This window comes from Glycine soja, chromosome 17, assembly GCF_004193775.1.
Source record: "Glycine soja cultivar W05 chromosome 17, ASM419377v2, whole genome shotgun sequence".
Taxonomy (NCBI): domain Eukaryota; kingdom Viridiplantae; phylum Streptophyta; class Magnoliopsida; order Fabales; family Fabaceae; genus Glycine; species Glycine soja.
This window is the reverse complement of record NC_041018.1, coordinates 22,900,450-22,917,501: the sequence shown is the minus strand read 5'-3', so window position 1 is coordinate 22,917,501 and position 17,052 is coordinate 22,900,450. Positions and strand designations below refer to the sequence as shown.

Sequence of the window (17,052 nt, the reverse complement as noted above, 5' to 3'; positions counted from 1 at the left end):
TGTGGCTGTGTGTGTGTGTGTGTGGTTATGTATGTGTATGTGTCTGTGGGTGTGTGCCTGTGTGTGTGGTTGTGTGTGTGTGTGTGGGTCTATGGGTGTGTGTGTGTGTGTGTGGTTGTTTGTGGTTGTGTGTGTGTGTGTGTGTGTGTGTGTGTGTGTGTGGTTGTGTGTGTGGCTGTGTGTGTGTGTCTTATTTCTGTAATTAGGATTTCTTAATTATCTGCTAATTAGGATTTCTTAATTATCTGCTAATTAGGATTTCTTAATTATCAATTCTTGTTTTTATTAGATTAGGATTTCTTAATTTTTCTTCTATTTTTTCTTGTCTTATTTCTTTATTTTTATTATTATTTAGCCCCAATACCTAGATAGGACTAGTAAGCAAGGCAAGGCAAAGAATGTGACTAACTGAGGGAGGCAGAATAGAATTGGAAAGGGGGGGGGGGGAGACAAACAACAAAACCCTCAGAGAGATGGTTGAATATTCTAAGGTGCTGGTAGCTGAACAATATAGAGTAGGATCAGAAACATATTATGCACCCTGTCTTGGGAGTTTTTTTATCTCCAAACCTACTTTGGATAATGTTTCAGCTATTAAGGCTATTCTCAGAAGCTTTGAGTTGGTTTCTGGCCTTAGAATTAATTTTGCTAAGAGCCAATTTGGTGCAATTGGCCAATCTGAGGAGTGGTGTACTCTTGCAGCAGATATCTTGAATTGTGGTCCTCTGCAGTTCCCATTTATATACCTCATCAGAAAATTTGAGGCCAAACTGAACAAATGGAACCAGAGAAGTCTATCTATGGCTGGCAGAATTACTTTAATTAATGTTGTCTTGACAGCTTTGCCTTTGTTCTATATGTCCTTTTTTAGGGCCCCTACAGCAATCGTTAAGAGGCTCACTGCTATTCAAAGACAATATCTTTGGGGTGGAAACTTAGAAGGAAAAAAGATAGCTTGGGTTGCTTGGAATCAAGTGTGTGCTCCTAAAGAAAAGGGAGGGTTGGGTGTCAAAGATATCAAGGCTTTTAATAGAGCTCTCCTTATCAAGTGGAAGTGGTTGATGTTTCAGCAGCAAGATCATCTATGGAGCAGAATTCTTACTTCAAAATACAGGGGTTGGAGAGGCTTGGAAGAGGGACCTCCTAAGCAGATTTTTTCCTCTTGGTGGTCTGATTTAAGATTTGTTACTCAGCACAACAGCATGGCTGCTGTCAATAAGCATTTTCGCTGGAATTTGGGCAGTGGTGATCAAATCCTTTTTTGGGAAGACTCTTGGGTGGGAGAAGGAATTGCTCTTAAAGATAAATACCCAAATTTATATCAGGTAACATCCCAAAAATTAAAGACAGTGGCAAGCATGGGGATCTTTGGAGAACATGGTTGGGAGTGGCAATTTTCTTGGAGAAGATGTCTTTTTGACAGCGAACTGGGGGGTGTTTCAGCTTTTATTGACCAAACTGTAGTAATAAACACTAATGCAGCTTTGAGGGATTCTTGGGTGTGGGGAGCTGAGCCAAATGGGATTTTTTCTACAAACTCTGCTTATAATTGTATCAAAGCTGACCAGTTACCTTCCCAGCCTATTACTGGCTTTCGTCAGCTATGGGAAATCAAAATCCCCCCTACAGCCCTAGCTTTTGCTTGGAGACTTCTCTGGGATAGGCTTCCATCTAAGGAAAACCTTATTAGGAGGTAGATTGTCCTTCAAAATGACCTCTGCCCCTTCTGCCAAAGTCAAGTTGAATCTGCATCCCACCATTTTTTCTCTTGTCATAAAATAATGCCTTTGTGGTGGGAATTTTATTCCTGGGTCAAGGAAGTTAGAGCTCTGCACAGCAATCCTATGGAGAACTTTCTTCAGCACTGCTCCTTGGCTGCCTCGAGGAACTCCAATAGAAGGAGGAAGGTCTGGTGGATAGTAGCTACAAGATCCATTTGGAACCTCAGAAATGACATGATTTTTAATAATCAGCCTTTCGTCATTTCCAAATTGGTGGATAACTCGATCTTTCTCACTTGGTCATGGTTGCGGGGGTGGGAAAAGGACTTCAATGTTCCTTTCCACCAATGGTCTTCAAATATGTCTTTGTCTTTTTCCTAGTCTGCGATTTGTAGGGTTGGGCACTGTTCATTTTGTTGGCCTTTCATTTGCTGTTTATGTTCTTGTCTTTTAGGAGATACTGTATCATATCTTCCTTGTAGTACCTCTGGTACTATTATTGTCATATATATAATATTATCTTTGGCCGTTCAAAAAAAAATAGGACATGAGATGCCGTTAGAATTAGTCGTATTGGATTTAGCAAGAAGATTGTAAATATATTGGCTCTAAGGCACAAGTAGAGAACCATCAGAAAGATGCTTTACTTCAATGCCTAAAAAGTAATGAAGATGGTCAAGCTGTTTTAGGGCCAAGACTGATTTCAATTGACTGATTTCAATTGACTGATCAATTGTTGAATTAAAATAGGAGAGTTCCCTGTAAAAATAATATCATCAAAGTAGACCAAAATATTGTGCAGTAACAATGATTGCTATAATTATTAATAGTTTCTAATATTGTCATTTGCAATTTATTCAGCATATTTGTGGTGCTTCTGCAGGGTTGCAGGGAAAAAGATGGTAGTGGTGGTGGTTTGCTCTTACTTACTCGATTTGGAAGCATAGGAACAACATTATTTTCTCCAATACGACATTATTTTCCCTACGCTGTATCAAATCTCTAACCAATAATAACAACCTATCATCCTCTTGGGAAGTCATAAGGAGGAACGGTGGGAATTGAACTTTAAATGGAGGGGAAACTTATTTGATAATGAAGCTACAATGGCTGTTGAATTCCTAGAGGAAACAGTAGGGCTAGCAGTACAGCAACAAGGAGCAGACTAATGGGTTTGGAAGCAAGACTCGAGTGGAATCTATTCGACCAGAACTGCATATAAGTTTCTGCTGGGGGAAATAAGGGGGGAATCAGAGGATGGGACTTTCTCGCTTCTGTGGAGACTTAAAATACCACCTAAGGCAAAGGTATTTACATGGAGGCTCATCAAAGACCGTTTACCAACGAACATGAATTTAAGAGGAAGACAAGTGGAGATAGCTGATCCATTGTGCCCATTCTACAACAATTTGGATGAAGATGCAGCACACCTTTTCTTCAACTGCAGCAAGGCAATTCCCTGGTGGTGGGAGACAGTCTCATGGGTCAAATCAGTGGGTGCTTTCCCAAAAGAACCGAAAGACCACTTCATGCATCATAGCAGATCGAATGCCTACACGAACAAGGCTTTTTGTATCACTAGAGGGTAGATTTTTATTGAGGCTTTAGCAGATGTATTAGCCATAATATGGTTCCTAATTAAACTGTATTAGTTTTTTCTAAGGAACCATATGTATGGGATCCTATCTATGTACAAAGTACCTCTGGTACTTCATCACTATTTACATAATGAAATATTTATATATTTTTGTCGATAAAAAAAAAACCATGCAGATGATAGCAACACACTAACAGCAGTACCAGATATCACACAGATAACAGCATCAGACAATAATTCCAACCAAGAGGAAATCATGACTACAAATAGCAGAGGCAATAACAAACCAAAACGCAACACACACAGGCCCAAGTACCTCAGTGAGTTCGTATAAGGACCAGGGGAGCTGCAAGCCCGATAGCAGATTCTAGAATTCCTTATACTTCGCGCTTAAAGCTTTTTCCACGTTTTACTTGATACCTGTGTGGTTATGCAATTTCAAAATTTTGTTATAACAACTTAGCAAAATATCTTGTATGAAATGGCTATAAAAAGGGGTAATGATGAAATAAAAAGATATGAGAATTATTCCCTGCAATTTAGCTTTTCTTTTATTCCAGTTAGCTATCAACTGGTCCGACCTTAGCTTTTCTTTTATTCCAGTTAGCTATCAACAGACTAATAGGAAAGAACAAAATACTAAACATTTATTTAATTAAATCTAATAAAAAATTTACTTCAATCACATTATTTAACAAAATACTTGCAAGGTACGGGTGTCTTCTAAGAGCTGGAGTGTTTGGCAGCCTATTATAAGGAAGTTTGAAGCCAAGTTAGCAAAATGGAAACAAAGAAGTCTATCTATGGGGGGCAGAATCACTCTCATTAATTCAGTTTTATCAACAAAGTGTACCATAATTCTATTTATCAACAGCATTTTTTTATTAGGGTAGCAGTGCAGGGTTATTGTATTCTATTTAGATTGGCATGTGATTCGTAGGACCTATGGTTCTGCTAGTCTGCTGGTTTCTACCTTGTATATTTAGTACCTCTGGTACTCACAGTTATTAATACAAATTATAATTTTGCTAATAAGAAAAAAAGATAATACAAGAGAGAGAGAAGGGCAGTGGCAGTCACAACATATATATAGAGAAGGGCAGCAGATAAAATTACAAAAACATTCAACACTAACAATGAACAAGTTCTGAGAGTTTAAATCACAGTAAATACTTCAAAAATATCAGTCCAATGAAAGAAAGGTCATGTAGAGAGGCATGAACATATCAGTCCAATGAAAGAAAGGTCATGTAGACAGCCATAGCATAAGTTACAAATATACCAGTAATGTATACAACAACAATTTCAAATTAGTTTTCGAATCAAAGATATAAATACCTGACTTTGAGGCTTCAAAGATATAATCAAAGCGCTTCCACAGCAACGCCAATTAGCAGTAGTAAATGATAGCCCTAAAAAAACCATACAGAAATTAGCCACAGTGTGTTTAAAGCCTTTTATCAACAATATGACTGTCACTTCATGGTGATACATTGACTCTCAAAAGACATTATACTGAGAGTGTATTTAAAGCCTTTTTCAGTCATTCTATCAAACAGCTCATGGACAATTTTTTAAGAATACATATCATACATTGACTCTTTAACATAGTTGGGGAAGGCATCACAGGCCTAATGAGGGAAGCAGTCTGGAAGAATTTTTATAGTAGCTACAGGGTTGGAATGAAAAATGAACCCACAAACATTCTGTAGTATGCAGATGATACTGTTTTTGTGGGTGAGGCTACATGGGACAATGTCTTGGTGTTGAAGGCCATGCTAAGAGGTTATGAAATGGTCTCGGGCTTGAAGATTAACTATGCTAAGAGTCAGTTTGGTGTTATAGGGGGTGTTGTTACTTGGACCAATGAAGCAGCTCAAACCCTGAATTGTAGACAATTGGAAACCCCATTCACCTACTTGGGTATTCCAATTGGGGCTAAACCTTCCAGCAGTGTTGTGTGGGAGCCTTTAATAAAAAAATGTGAGTCTAAACTATCTAAGTGGGCCCAGAAAAACATATCACTGGGAGGAAAGATAACTCTAATCAATTTTGTTCTCAATGTTGTACCAATTTATTTATTATCCTTCTTCAAGATTCCACAAAGGGTAGTAAATAAACTGGTAGCCTTGCAAAGGAACTTTCTAGGGGGGGGGGGGGACCAAGACCATAGGAAAATTTCTTGGGTAAAATGGGAGACTGTATGCCTGCCCAAGTCTGAGGGTGGTCTAGGGATTAAAGATATCTCTAAATTTAATATAGGTTTGCTGGGAAAGTGGATATGGGCCTTAGCTTCTCATCTGCAACAACCTTGGGCCAGGATTATCAATTCCAAGTATGGAGCCAGGTCTGATTTTCAGTCAGCTCGTGTTCAAGGGAGGCATTCATACTGGTGGAAGGACCTAAGAAAGCTTTATCACCGGTCTGATCAAAGCATTTTTCAACAATGCATGAGCTGGAAGGTTGGGTGTGGGGATAAAGTCAGCTTTTGGAAAGATAAATGGTTAGGGGAAGGTCCTACTCTTCAACAGAAATACAATCAGTTGTTTCTCATTAATAGACAGCAACCCGACCTTATTTCAATGATGGGAAATTTCTCTCAAGATAACTGGAGATGGGACTTGAAATGGAGGAGGAATCTGTTTGATCATGAAAGTGATCTAGCTGTCAATTTTATGGAAGAAATCAGCTCTATACATATTCAGAGGCATGTTAAGGACATCATGACTTGGAAAGCTGATCCTAGCGGTGTTTATTCCACAAAGTCAGCCTACAAATTAATGATAACCCCCTCTACTCTAGCCTCTGAACTGAGATCCTCAACATTACTATGGAAATTGAAAATTCCCCCAAAAGCTGCAGTTTTCACTTGGAGGCTTCTTAAAGACAGGCTCCCTACTAGATCTAATCTCATAAGAAGAAATGTGATCATCCAGGACACTGTTTGTCCCCTCTATGGCCTAGAACAGGAGGAGGTGGGCCATCTATTTTTTAACTGTAAGAGGATAGTAGGCATGTGGTGGGAGTCGATGACATGGGTACAGGCTCAGGGAACTCTCCCAGCTTCTCCAGTGGATCATTTTCCTGTGGTGGGTTTTTAGAGGGCAGCACCAGAGGTGCTTTGTAACATCTTTTTCCAGTACCTCTTGTACTGTTTTTGACTATATTAATACATATATATAATTTGCCTTCCAAAAAAAAAACATATCATACTTCTATCCAGTCAAACTAAAGCAATAACTAATTAATTCAATTAAACAGGGACCAATTTAGATGTCAATCATTAAAGGTAGATGATGGCATTCAAAGAATGATAGCAAACCTTTCTATTTCTATTTTTTACACATTTAAAACTCAAACATATAAAATAAAAAATATATAACAAACTAACAAAGATAAAGACAAAAAAAAAAGGAAATATACACTCACCTCAGTTGGTGCTGCTGCCCATCATTTCACTCTCACAACAAATAGGAATCATGTACCTGCATGGAAGAAATAATCACACAACACACAATGATCAGAATAAGCAAACGCATATAATTAAGCATGATACAATATCAATATTGATGGAAGTAACAATGACTTGTCAAAAATTTGGATGAAATTCAAAATGTAAATCAAAGCTTTGTCCCTGAAACCCTCTATGTAAATCAAAGCTTTGTCCCTGAAACCCTCTATGTAAATTTGACAGCCTCGTCTCTCCTTTCCTGAAAACCCACTAAAAACTGCCTAACCCCCCCTGCTGTTACTCCATAATTTATTTTGCAATAACTGCTTAAGGCAGTTACATATAGTCCTAAATCACTACAGATTCAGTTACAATTAACCCTTTGTGCCTAACTAGGGTTTCGAAACATCACAACAGAGATAGACCATTGAACAATGGATTTTCATCATTAACATACAACAGAGACATACCTTCGATGGAAGCGCAGACACGAACTCCACAAATGCCAACTCGACAATGTGGTTGCAGTGACGGAAGTGCGGCCCAGATTGCGACAAACACGAACTCAGGCAGAAGGAGAAACACACCCTGGGAGTACCCTTTCCAGGACTCTTTCCTTTCCTACTTTTCTTCGACCTGCGAAAGTGAGCAAATGTTAAAACGACGAACACCTAATGTTAAAACGAAAGGACGTACCTCAATGGATAAGACGATCTCCACAAACACGATCTTCATAATGTGGTTGCAGTCACAGAAGCATAGGCGACTTTGACACAAGGAGAAAGAAGAAGAACGATAGGGTTCAAGCGCACGGGTTGTGCAATTTCAGAACTTTAATATATAATGATAACAACATTGGTTTTTTAAAAATAACCGATGTTAACATCAACTAGGTAACATCGGTTATAATAAAATCGATGTTAACATCAACTCGATAACATCAGTTTTTACAAAACCGATGTTAACAAAGGCATACTAACATCGGTTTTGGAAAAACCGATGTTAACCAAGTCTACTTATTTACAAAAATGCCACCGCGCTTTCGTTAACATCGGTTTTAGCTATAACCGATGTTAATTGGGCGATGTTGAAAGCTTTTTTTTTAGTAGTGTGGGTACTACAGTATCCACACCCGCATTGATCTCCTTTAAATTTTGAAGGTAAATTCATCCCTTGAAACATTGCTATAGAGCTAGAAACTCAAGGTGAAATGTTATTTGTAAGACCTGTTGTACAAAATATTTTACAATTAAAGAGATAACAAGAGAAAAAGAAAGAAAGAAAGAGATAGAAGTATCATGTATGATGAAAAGAGATTGATATAGAAAAATATTGTATAAATTATTTTTTAGTTGTTGTATAAATAACAAAACTCTAACTTATGAGTGTACCTATTTGATTTCTTGCAATACATTTTCATCTTTTTCATATTCTGTTATCCCCTTTCCCTTTCCTCTTGTAAGGTTATATTCAGTCTCCCTTTAGATTCATAAGCTTGATTGGTGATATATCAACGTGCATAAATTTTAAATCACAAATCTAAGACCAAAACAATAAAATAATCACCTATATGTTGGTGAGTATCTTGTCATAATGAATCATAAATTAAAAGTTATAAACTATATATGAATCGGACAAAAATGTTAAAGAAAGAAAACTCACCAACACATTGAAATGAAGTACATTCCTTATTCTTAAACTAAAGAAAACCACAATGACATATGAGTGTTTTTGTCTCGCAAGAAATCTATACCACTTCTACTTCTTATCCTTGAACATTCCCTTTGGATCCCACAACATTGATATAGAGGCATAAAAAATCAACCCTAGTAGCACTAAGCACCTAGAAAGAATTGTGTTCACGAAAAAAATCTTAGCACGAAACTAAATCAAAATAAAATTTGAATAGCACCAAAATTCCAAAAGATTAACACCAAAATTCTACAACTTTAAGACCAAATTTAAGATTTCCTACTCTACTATAAACATGGGGCTTCTCCAAAAAAGAAAAGAAAATCAACAATAAAATCAAACCTTCAATTTTTTGGTATGGAGAAAGGATCACCGCCCTAATTGAAACTCAAATCAAAGAGAGTAACTAACACTCCATTATGAACTTAAATGAAATCCTTGAATTCTGAATATAAGCTCTTAAGTAGGAGTGTCTATAGTATGCTTATCTCAAGATTGTGGCCAAAAAGCTAGAAAGTGATCAAATGAGATGGTCAACGATGACAGAGAGCTACCCTAGACAAAGAGAGAGCGAGCGAGCCAAAGAGAAAAGAGAGAGGAGACAAAGAGAGAGAAACACATGACAAGAAATATATAATTTTCAAATATCATTTTCCAATAATTTTTTTACAAATCTTAAAGAGGCAAAAATATATTTATAATAATTTAAATATGCTTAAAAATAAGTGTGGGAACCCTGGCCCCTAGAAGTCACCCTTCCCTCCGCCTATACAAGATAGTATTGCAAATCAATTGGAGAGCTTTGGATTTGCGTTGAGTTATAAGTGAATTGATTTCTTGTTTTCAATTTGTGAAAGTAATTTAAATTTGATCAAATTGATGTAAGTTTTAGATTTTTACCAAATAAGAGGAAGTTGTAATTTAATAATATGATTAATACATATGTAAGTTCTATTTGACATCTAAAATTTATTAATATTTTATATTAAATAATAAAATTGTATTTTTCAAATGCAATTTTTTATTTTTCATTGAAAAATTATTCTCATATATGGTTTATTGATATTTTAATATTAAAAAATAAGATTGCATACGTCAAATATGATTTTATATTTTTAACAAAATAAGAAAATTCATTTTCATGTATAAACTATAATTTTATTTGACTTTATTTTATTACTAAATTTCAATTTGTGCAATTAATTTACAATTTAGTAAATTTATGTAAGTTTTAGATTCTTTCCAAATAAAATTAAGTTGGTTTTGAATTATATGATGAGAAATAAGCAAATAAAATGTATTTAACTTCTTCAAATTATTAAACTTACTTTTAATTAACAATCATTCCGATATATAATTTTTTAATACTTTAATGCTAAATAATTAAATTATATTTGTGTAACACAACATAGCATATTTTTTAGAACATAATGAGTTATTCCTTAATAAAAATAATATATTGTGTCATCATTTTCATGTATTATCTTTAATTTTACCTTGAGTATAACTCTACAACTTATAAAAAATTATACCATTAACTAATTAGAAATTATATTATGTGACTTCTAAAGTAATTATTATAAAAGTCATCAAAGTTATATTCATATATAGCAATAGTGATTAAATGACAATATAGAAATCTTTACACTATTAATATATTTTGATTCAATTATTTTATTTTATTTTACAATAAACATGTAGGTCATACATATATAATTTGCATCACTTACAAATTCTATAAGACATTTCTATTGTTTAGGATGACAATTGTTGTTATAATATATAAATTTGTGACTATAACAATTTTGTAATACGGTGTTTTAAATCGATTTATCATTTGCATAAAGTAAGTTATTCTTTTGATTTCTATATTTTATTAGACCGCTTTATTCTTTAATTGTTTTTTTTAAAATATAAACAAGGAAACATCTAATTGTCTTTTTAGTAGTTACTATGAATTCAAGTCATTATCTAATTACTGGAAAATAAATTTTTACTAATAAAAAAATATTAAAATGGTACAAGAAATTATTTAGTCATCACCAACTAAAACAAAACCACATTCTACGATGCTCCATCAGTGACAATTTCTAAAAAACCATCATCAATAAAAAAACATGGTGGCAATTTTATAAATAAATAGATATGGATGATGTTGGTTCTTTAAAAAATCATCGCCAATGAAAATACAATACCATGAGTGTTTTTTAACACTTATTATTGTATAATAAAAAGTTAAAATGAAAAATTTTACAATGTCTATTTGTTACCCAAACTATTATTCCATTATATGTTATATCTCTTTAATGCACACTCACTAATGATGTACTACTTTGTTGTCTAAATTATTTAGTCCTTATCATGTTTCACACATATATGTAAGTAATTAGAAAGTTACATGGGATAACAACTGACATCTTGATTAATTGGCACAAGATTATTTTATCTTAGCCAGTGATCTCAAATTCGAGTACTAAGTATAAAGTTATGTTAAATATTTAAAGGGATAGATTTATCATCGACAATAATCCTACATCAATTGAGCATAATTGTCTGTAATGAAAAATACATGTTTTATAAAAAATGACACAAATTAGAATTAAAGCTTTGTTCCTCATACCATGTAAGTAATATTGCACCACTCGTTAATAAGAGCTTTCAAAACACATGAATAGTTTACTGGATTCATATATGACAATAATTTATTAAATATCCTATCTTTTCAAAATCCTAAATCATTTGGTTCATATATGATAATTATTTATTATATATCATATTTTCAAATAGACAATCCTTGTAAATATTTAAATATATGTTAATCTTTTATACATGGTATATCATATTTAATATTGTAACAATTTAGAGATAAGATTATTTTTATTGCTTATGAATTTCTTTGACTACTCTTTATGCTTTCTTTTTAAAATTATTTTTTTCACAAAAATTATAAAAAATATTACACTTTAATATCTTAATGTCCTTTTTCCAAAAAATATAATAAATGTCTGGTATTTAATATATAACAAATTATTTTGTTTAAACTAAGTTCTACCTCTTCTCCCCCATTCATGATTAAAACTAACAAAATGGTGAGAATGAGACAAATTTTGCCACTTAATATTTAATGTGACAATTAGCTACACTTTACAATGCTTTGATTTGTTTTTGTCTCTTAATGGTGCAAGATCTCACAAAATGTACACATTTTTTTATATTAACCCTCTAATTCATTAGGGAAAAATGACTCTGATTAATCTGAAGTTCAACCAGAAGGTAAATAAAGTCTGACCAATAATATTTTCTGCCAAAGATCTAACTCAAATAATAAGAAAATGATTTAACCTTAAATTCATTACATTAATAACTTGCGAACTAATTATACACAAAATGTACACTTGAATTAAAGGAATTGAATTCTTTGTCTATCTCTCTTATGACAATTGGATATAGGAAGATGATTCTTTTTTTTTTGTGTCAATTGTTTAGTTCTTGTTAGGTAGTTGAAAAGTCAAAGACAACACACTTTTTTTAGAGCATCTTCTCTCTCTCTCTCTCTTATATAATAGGACAATAAGTATGGGGCAAAAACCAAATGTTATTCTTTCAACTATTTTTATGACAGTAATACATGTTGCAATGCAACAATCACTTTGCAAGGTTTTAATTTTTTCTATTCCACTCCTTATTGCTTTCTAAGTAAACTATTTGGAGTATAACACAAAATTTAGTGTTGTGATTTCAGCCACCTCATAATTGGTTGTAACACTCTCATAAGTATTTTGTGAACATCGTGCATATCAATGTAAAACATACATTTCCAAAACTAAAATCTTGTAAAGTTTATGATAAAACATTAAACACAACAAAGAACAAGTATCCAAGGCATCCTTCAAATTAACAAAAAACAATCATAAAATATAAACTAGTAATCCTCACGTAGGAGGTCACAAACTTCATCCGAATAAAGGTCCTAGTAAAAAGATTAAATGGAAAACAATGCAACACAAACTTCTTATCGTTTCTATTGCCTTAGTCTACTTACTCTAAAAGCAGTAGAATAAACTAATGATACGAAGATCTCACTTAGTGCCCTAAGGACACTATAATGTCATACACAACATAACATGCAGGTACATTCATAATAACTATATCTCATAAATATGGAATTAAAACATGTGAGTACTTAAAGGAATCACTCATGAATCTTAGCATGAATGTGCTTAACTTAGAATGGTTGTGCTCCCCTCAAGTATGTTTATATTTCAAAGCATGCCACAAACCCCTAACATGGATCTAGAAACCTTGAATGATTGGGCTCATTATAGAACACAAATCTAAAAATCCTGCAATACAACTTGGTCATTGCATGGTGTGCTTCACTAAGTATAGTTGTGCTCCCTTAGAGTATGTCTATGTTTCAAAGCATGAGACAAACCCAAAATAAGGATCTAGAAACACAAATCTACAACTTGCTCATTGTAGAATGTCAATCTGCAACAAGTAAGGCCTTCCATGTACTCTTAACCCCAACATAGAGATAGTTTGGTGTATAGACAAATCTTAAAACATGTAATATCTAAAATACTTTAACCCTAGCCCCTTAGTCATAGCTAGATGGATAGCAATCAACATCAAATCCTTTTTTCCTAAACCCTAAGAAGGCAATACTAGAAACCAACAAGATACCTATCATAACACGATCAATCAAAAATTAGGTAATTAATGCAATTTAATACCAGCCATAAACAAGTGGGAACACATGGGGAAAAGAAACAAGCAGTCATATAGTTATGTGGAGGCAAAATCGTTCAATGAACTGCACTTGTGCCTAGGTTCTATGTACGTTTGTCTTCTCTCTCATTGTAACAATCTGAATTTCTAAAACTAAATTTCCTATTTTATGTATGATTAATTTATGAATAATTGTATTTAATTAATGTTACTTGTATGAAAAGAATTTTATGTGGATATAGTGTTTAAAAGGGAAATGAAGTGTTTGATACATACATACATACATATATATATATATATATATATATATATATATATATATATATATATATATATATATATATATATATATAGCTTTATTTAATAGCTAAAGTAAAGTAATTGACTAGAATTAATTTGAGTGTGAGACATTAGTTGAAATAATTTGACTAAGGTTAGAATAATTCATTGGTGTGATATGATGTTAGGATTGGCAGAGGGAGTATTTTGTGTTCATGTGTGAGGGAGGGGCCATTAAGGGTGGTTCCAACGGTTTTTGCTCATTCTTGCTTCTAATCTCTTCTTTGCTTCTTACAAAATGTCAAGGTATGGGGAGTTTTTTCAAATAAACCTCATGAACCATGTGTTTTTGAACTGACTTGGGTCTTAAGGGTGTTTGTGTGACACCCTCTACCCCGACATATATATAAATAAATAAAATATATTGGTAAAAAAAATCACATGGGTAAAAGGTTCACATTCACTTCAATTACCAAATAAAACTCATTAAAAACATATTCGGCTCAAAATAAGGCCGTCAAAATTTACAAAAATATTTTGTTAAATCAGTGAGGTGAAATAAAATAGACTAACATCATAAAATTAACATAAAAACTTATATCCCAATGCAGTGTTGTTAAATGGCGGCCATGGTGGCGCCATGGCGGAGTTGCGTTGCGGTTTTCTGAAAAAACGCCACCGAATAGCGGTGGCGTGGCGGGTTAAAGATGGCGGCGCCATGGCGGCCATGGCGGATGTGGCGGCGAGGCGGAAAATGGCGGATGCAGCTGCAACCCTCGACCTCGAAGCTCCAACACAGCGCGACGACCCACGACCCCTGCAACCAGCCACGACCTCGGAACCACCCACACCTGCAACCAGCGACGACCCACGGCGGCGACGAGCACGGCAGCGACCACCCACGGCAACGCGAACGGCGGCGACGAGCACGGCGTGAACGACGGCAAGGCGAACGGAGAAGACGACCCAGCCAGAACCGCGACTTATACTGGTGGGGGTGGGCCAAAGCCTTTTTTTTGTTTTTGCTACTTGACACCCCTTTTTGCTGTCTGCATCTTTTTTTCCGTTTTTCTATTTGACACCCCCCTTTTACTTTCGACAGTCCCATTTTTAATTTTTTTTTCTATTTGACACCACAATTTTTTTTTCTGTTCAGTCCTCTTTTTAATGTGTTTATTTGGTGTTGGTACTTGATTATTGTATGAACTCATCAAACTTTTTTAGTTTATTTGAATGCAATCCTTTGTTTTTTTCAATTTCAATGAGTTTATATATATGTTTTTTTTTTGTCCGCCATGACATCCGCCATTTTCCACTACGCCATCCGCCATATTTTTATGGTGGATTTTTTACTTTCCGCCATGAACCGCCATCCGCCATTAACAACATTGTCTCAATGTCACATCTTATCAGAGCGTTGTGTCCCGACGTCCTTCAGCACAATATCCCTTAAAGCAGTTCACCTAGTCATCTGCTCCCCCAAACACAAAGTTCAAGATCATCACAGGATCCAAACACAAATTGCAAATTGGGAGTGAGTTATCACATTCCTAACTAATAGAGAAACAAGACAACTAGATATACATATCATATAAACCAAATAAAACTTACTTACACATAATTCACGTAATTCCACCACTTTGTCATTCAAAGTTCACTTTTCATCCATCAATCACACTTTTCAATCATCAATCACATTACACAAGAATCACACGCTCTGATCAAGACATAATAACACCTCAATTTCATAATAAACAATTAGCAAGCGCATGAGACAATTATGCTAAGACTCAAGCCTACATGCAATGTGGTACCATGTCAATGAAAAACCACCCTGGGGCGCTTAGGAGTACATAACAAAACACACCACACAATGGGTTTGCTAGGTCACTCTCACTAAGTAAGATCATAGGGAGACCAGTCAGGGTCACGATGTTTTGCGAGAATGCTCCAACCATATGGGATCAACATAGGCTTAAAGGAGCACTCAAACCTGGTGACCCCCAAGGCCTACACTCCGAAGAGTCCGTCAGGGGCCTCTCCCTCCTGATTCAGGTCTAACCCCTAAAATCATTTTAGCACACAGGCACTGCTAGTGAATTATACAATACCCACGACCTCACACTCGTGTCTTAAACACGTACAACATATTGCGCTACAATTTAACACTGGTTCCTAAACAGGAACCTACACTTTCTCTTTAACACTAGTTCCTAAATAGGAAACCTACACTTTCTCTTTAACACTACGCATTTACACTTTTCTCAAGATAACACTGGTCGGGTTATTGTACAATTCACAGCTTACAACACAAATAATGTCACATCAAGAATTAATCACACACTTATTCACAACCAAAACTCATTCACAATTTCACATATCATAATGTCACAATCCACCATCACATGTTTTCATGTATCTCACAATTCAACACCTGTTCTACTTTACACTTTTACTCAATCTCAATAACAATATTATAATCTCAAGGCAACATATTATTCCACAATTCATCACATATTTCATTTATAAGCACTGCTCATGAATTATACAATACCACAACCTCACACTCATGTTTCAAACATGTTTAACACAATTGCGCTACAATTTAACACTGGTTCCTAACTAGGAACTTACACTTTCTCTTTAACACTGCGCATAAACACTAGTCGGGTTATTGTATAATTCATAGTTCATGATATAATTAATGTAACATCAAGTGTTAACACATCCACTTATTCACAATCGAATATCATGTCCACACTTTAACATCTTATAACATCACATCAACCATCTCATAACATTCCCAATGATATTCATAAGGTACAACATACACATGTTCATGAAATTTAACCATAATATTCTCAAACTCCAACACTTAATAATTTTTGGAATCATACTATAACACTCTACAATATTATTTACATAAATTATTAATATAAATAACTACCTCTATATCTATAAACTAGCATACATCATATTAAATCACAAATTTCAAAGTAAGCTTTCCATGAGCAAATTCTAAATAATTATATGAACACTTTGGTCAGTTTCAATTATGATATTAATTTTTTAAATTATATATAAAAATCTAAACAGCAAGAAAAAGAGAAAATACAAAATCAATATCTCTCTCTAAATTTCTCCTTACTTTATTTCATCAATTCATATTAATTAGAAAAAGTACATGATTTATAGGGTTCACGGTCAACACAATAGCATATCAATTTCACAAAAATAGGTCTATCAAACATATATAATTCACTGTGATAATTATAAGGATAAAATGAAAATTGCAAAAAACACCTCAAAACTCATTCCAATTGATATCTTTAAGGATCACTACACATGTTCTCACTAATTCCCAATTGTGAATAACTCATCTCTTACCTCTAAGCGGACTCACGTGTCTTCCAACAACGAAAATGGAATCTCTAGCGGTTCCCCGAGATTTCTCCAATTTTTCCTCCGACTGCTCTGATAGAGTTCCCAAACGTCAGCGAGACGGAGAAGGGATTGAAACCTCCACTTGTACTGTCTTCATGTGATTCCTTTTCTCCCTCCACAAATAATATTTCGCAAAT

At 34.4% G+C, this 17,052-nt stretch overlaps 1 long non-coding RNA gene across 1 annotated transcript; it reads right to left on the bottom strand.

Moving 5' to 3' along the window:
• Window positions 1-4,655: 4,655 nt before the first annotated feature.
• Window positions 4,656-7,296, bottom strand: LOC114393180. The gene is made up of 3 exons (XR_003662479.1): window positions 7,240-7,296; window positions 6,748-6,803; window positions 4,656-4,730 (listed from the first exon to the last, which is right to left on the bottom strand). It is a non-coding gene; the product is annotated as an uncharacterized LOC114393180 (long non-coding RNA).
• Window positions 7,297-17,052: the final 9,756 nt, after the last annotated feature.